Source organism: Notamacropus eugenii, chromosome 4 (assembly GCF_028372415.1).
Source record: "Notamacropus eugenii isolate mMacEug1 chromosome 4, mMacEug1.pri_v2, whole genome shotgun sequence".
NCBI lineage: Eukaryota > Metazoa > Chordata > Mammalia > Diprotodontia > Macropodidae > Notamacropus > Notamacropus eugenii.
Genome location: NC_092875.1, coordinates 90,239,772 through 90,244,707, shown reverse-complemented (window position 1 = coordinate 90,244,707; position 4,936 = coordinate 90,239,772). Strand labels below are relative to the sequence as shown.

Sequence of the window (4,936 nt, the reverse complement as noted above, 5' to 3'; positions counted from 1 at the left end):
AGAAGATATTTACTATGAATTCTGCTTATCTGATTGCTTTGCCAGTGTTAATGAGAGAGAATTCCATGAATTCCTTTACTCTAGACTCACTAGGAATTCAATTCCAAGAGCTTTGAGTTCCAGTCCTGACTTGCTCATATAAATGCTAGCTGTTCTTCTTATATGGCAGGATTTCTCTAGAATGTCCTCAGGACAAGTTCCAGTTTATCAGTTTCTTGAATGTGGTCTCCAGAACTGGACACAGTACTCCAGCTTGAACCAAGAGACCTTAGTGCCAATCCTAGCTTTTCTTCCCACTAGATAAATGGCACAGCTCCCCAGGATATGTGCCATCTCCCCCACTTCCCACACCTCTTACCTTGGTCCAGCAGCAGCAGTAGAAGTAAGAGTTGCCACCATTCCGCTTTCATCTTGATCGCTGTCTAGCCTGGGTCAGAGATTGGTGACTGTCCATCTCTGGGCTAGTTTTATATTGCATGACCTGGGTTGGGCATCCTTTATCTTCCTTTACTGTCAGAGGAAATAACTCTGCAAGTGACGTTGACAGGAGGCAAACTAGCAAGGTTCCCTTCCTTTTCTTAATAATTAGGTGTGGTGAGCCCAGAGGTCAGAGAGCAATCCTGAGTGATGTGATTATACGTCATCAGAATTGGAAAATACCTTTCCCCATTAAACAGTTTATTATAACATCTCATCTATTGCCATCAAAGTGGTGCTATTGACAGACATTTTCAGGTGAACACTAATTACTATTTTAAAAAACATTAGCATTTACTTGCTCCTTTTCTTTTAGTTGTTTGCACATTATAATGGTCAAACGTATATTACCAGTAATAAAATTGTAAAAGCCGTAACTTTTAAATCGCACAGTTTTTCCTCCAAACACAACAGTTAAGAAACACAAAGAGTAAAAATAGAGTTACTCATTAGCATTGGTACAGATTTTCTTTATTCAGATCTATTACTATCCTTTTTATCCATGAATCCTTACAGAATCAGTTCATCTCCAAGAAGCAAATAGCTGGACAAGCTTCATTTTCCCCCATGTCTCCCAATGCATTCCTCCTCCTTCAGTTTTTCTTAATGGTGCCAATGCTCTCACTCTCTATCACATCCTTAATCATGGTCTTGGTCATAACCCCAGTGTCTTCCTTGTTCTCTGCTTCTCTGTCTATAATAATCATCGTGACAATCTCTACTATGGGATTTGTGACGTCTGTTTTTTTCTTTGGCTCTACTGCGGTCCTTCTCGTTCTTGATCATCCACATCTTCTCGGTCCAGATAAGATTTGGACTCAATTCTATATCCTGCAAAGAGATAAGCCCTTTGCGATGATAATCAACAGTACTTTGGATTCTTTAATTAAGGAAACAGCAATTACCAAATATCCTTAATAGCACTCCCAGAATCACAGCACTGGCATCAGACAAAGATCTTGAAGTAGCATTGCTTGAATTCACCTTGTTTCTATTCATGATTTCTTCAAACTCTGCTTCATTTGATGGTATTCTCTTCTAGAGGGCCTGTAGTCACAGGTTGGCCGTATGGGTCTGTGAGTGGTAGATCCCAGCTATCTGATGTTAGCATGTCACTGTTGTTTTGTGGGTTCACTTGTGGAGCTAGTTGGGGGGCACCTAGAGGTGGTCTAGGAAGATATGGAGGAGGAGAAAGCATGAGGGTGGCCCCAGAGAATGAGGTGGACAAATGGTAAAGGGCCTAGAGACAGAGATGGTCTCTGCTATGGAGATGGAGGACCAGGAGGGGGGCCATAGCCTGACACTAGAGGTGGAAAACCAGAAGGAAGAGGACTCAATGGAAGCTCTTCAAAAGGCTGTCCTGGAAAAAAAAAACAAAAAACTTGTGAACGAGGGTGATCATTTCAATTAGGAAGTTCAGCTGATGAGGGAAGAAGAACCTGACCAGGAGGGAGAGCACTTGGTGAGCCAGGAGGCCATAGAAGACCTAAGGGTGGACATGATAAAGTTTCTTCAACTGAGAAAGTTTTAGATAGCCCTCCTGGCCCAGCTGGTACAGAAAATCTGTCCCTCACCAGGAACAGCCCCCAGGAAATGACCCTGTCCTCAACTACCTTGTGGAAACACTAGACATGAACATGAAGACCAGGTATAACTTTTCCAGACATTTGTCCTCACTGTGTAGTTTTCCTGGACTTCATTTCAAATTGATTCAGGAACTGCTTATTAAAAGGAGTCACAACAGGGTTCTAACCAGGTAGTTCTCTCTTAGGCAATAGATCCATTAACTTTTTTGAGGGCACAAGGGCAAACCTCTTTGGCCATTAGCATAGCTTTCAAAAATTTATTTTAGAATTGAAAGTGGATTTAGAGATTATTTCGGATGTGTCACTCACCCCTCTCCACCCTTTCTTGAGCAGTTCTACAGATCAGGGAAACCGAGATCCCTAGAGGGTAATTTACCCAAGGCCATGTGGTTTTTTGGTTGCATAGCTATCCCTTCAGGACAAGACACATCTCAGAAATTTTGTTTTCCCATCTGTAAAATGGGGATAATAATACTTGTACAACTTACCTCACAGTGAAATTGTGAAGACAATAGCTGTATAAGCATTAAAGGGGGGCGCTATAAAAATGAAACTTCAGCCCTCATGGATCACTTTGTCTGAGTTCATGACAATTGCTATTTCTCACTCGCCCATTTGGTATTTACAGAATGTCTTGTGACATGCTTTACTGTTAACTTCTCAGGTTTTCTCACATCTCATCTCCCCAACTAAACTGAAAGCGTCTCTGGTTTGGGAGCAGCAGCTTACAATGTTTTCTACAATGCATTCAATTAGCATTTGATACTTGAACACAGTGGAATAAATGATGAATTGGTTTAGGAAAGGCATCCCTTATACTCCTGGGATTGTTCAAAGGCTTATTTTCTTTAGTTTAGCTCAAGAGTCACCTGTTACAGAAAGCCTATCTTGATGTTCCAATCAGTTTCTAAGAATAAACTAAAATATTATGTAAAATGAATCATTCGCAGGCTCCCCCACACACCCACATTCCTGTCCACCGGCTTATCAGCAGCTTAGGAAAGGGATAAGATCTACCTCTGAAACTTCATTAAACTAGGTAACTCCTAGACTCACTATCAATACAGGAGACCTTCCCTGCAACTTGGAGACTCAGGAAGTTCCCAAGAGCACTGGGAGAAACATATCTAGGGCCACACTGCAAGAATATGTCAGAGACAGAATGGGAACCCAGGTCTTCTACCTTCAAAGTCATCTCTTAATCAAACACTTGATAAACCTTACAATTCAAGGTAAATTTGTTGACTGTTATTGTTCTCTAACGCCTTCACTGACTCTAAAATTTTATGATCCCTTATAGAATGACTGTTCATACCACTCCTAGGAAGCAAATTACAAGGGTGTGGCTACAATAATGCATTTGATTCACAGAAAGAACATAAAAAAGCACCACTGGCCATCTTGGAAAGAGAAATATACCACTCCTCCCTCAAGTCTCTCAGTTTATCATCCATGCATCTAAGCTGGCCCTTAGTCTTCTTAAAAAAGAACAGCTCTCAGTGGGGGCTCTTTTCAGACTTACTGACTCTGTTTTTCATTCGTTCTTGGAAGCTTCTTGACTTCCCTTCATCATCTGTCATGATGACAGTCATATCCATATCAGATAAATGTAAAATTTCCAGACCTACTGGTATTTCTGAAGCAGGACAAGCTGCTGAGGGCCTTTGGGGAGGGCAAGGGCCAGCACCCAGATCTATAAAGACAATGAGAGTACAGAGTGCTGGTGTCCTTTTTATCTCTGGTATGTCCCTTCTTTCATACTTTTAGTGGAATGATATTGCAGATGGCTATCACAGTGTGACCTTTGAAAGATCAGGAGAAGAAGCCACCAAGAGGTCTAGAAATGGAGTCCAGTCTGAGTTCAAGTTTGCTAGAGTCCAAACAACAGCAACTAGTCTAGATTTTCCATTGGGTCTTTTATTGGGTTGCTGGTCAGCTTTACCTCAATGTTTCCTCAACTTGCTCCAAGGAGTGGAGAGTAGGTCCTGCTTTCTCAAAGGCTGCTACAACCTGCTACAGATCAGTTCATACAGGTGACAAAGAGCCCACAGAGGTCAATGGTCAGTACACTGTTACAGAGGTCTGTCCAACAACAGGAGCCTGGGGAAGGACCATATACTTCTTGAGTAAGCACAAGAATTGATGACCCAAGTCTTCTTACCTGGAGGAACTAAAAATATAAGGAAGAATGAGGTTCTTGATACATGTGAGGATGGAACCCTTGACTCCATCCTTCTGCAAAAGCTATTCCATACATACTACAGCTGGGTGAATACAATACAATGAACTTGGGGCCCCCAAGATATGTGTTAGCAGACACTATCCTTCTGGAGCTGAGGTTAGGACTTAGTCTGGGCTGAGGGAACAGAACAAGATGAGGGAAAGAGAATGGAGAGGCTAGAGATCACACTCGCATCCATGAAAGACATTCAGAGGTTTAAAGGGGTAAAAGAATCATTTTATAAAAACCCCAGAAGTACCCATCTGGGTGTCTCATCTGATCTCAGACTTGTAATCAATGAAGGCCTCATCTGTAAAATGAAAGGGATTTCCTCATAGGCTCATAGATTTGGAGTCTAGAAGGGACCTGAGGGGACACTTAAAGGGAACTTGAATTTCCAAGGCACAGAGATGAGGAAGACAAAGACCCACAGGCAGGAGAAATTATACCAGGCTTAGAGAAGAACAAGGAGGCCACTGTGGCTAGAAATGGTGTACATGAGGTAAAGGAAGGTATAATCAGAACAGAAGTAAAGGCTTGAGCCACATGATGGAGTAATTGGCATTTAATCCTGGAGACAATAGGGAGTCATCAAAGATGGTTTAGCAGGAGAGTGACCTATTCAGACACAAGTTTTAAAAATATCAATTTG

The 4,936-nt window shown here is 41.8% G+C and overlaps 1 long non-coding RNA gene across 2 annotated transcripts; it reads right to left on the bottom strand.

Annotated features, from left to right (window-relative positions):
* Positions 1-939: 939 nt before the first annotated feature.
* Positions 940-4,465, bottom strand: LOC140500382 (uncharacterized). 2 transcript variants are annotated; one of them, XR_011965711.1, is made up of 2 exons: positions 4,006-4,465; positions 940-1,837 (listed from the first exon to the last, which is right to left on the bottom strand). It is a non-coding gene; the product is annotated as an uncharacterized lncRNA (long non-coding RNA). The 2 variants fall into 2 exon arrangements; XR_011965712.1 differs by lacking the exon at positions 4,006-4,465 and adding an exon at positions 3,586-3,740.
* Between the last annotated feature and the right edge of the window lie 471 nt (positions 4,466-4,936).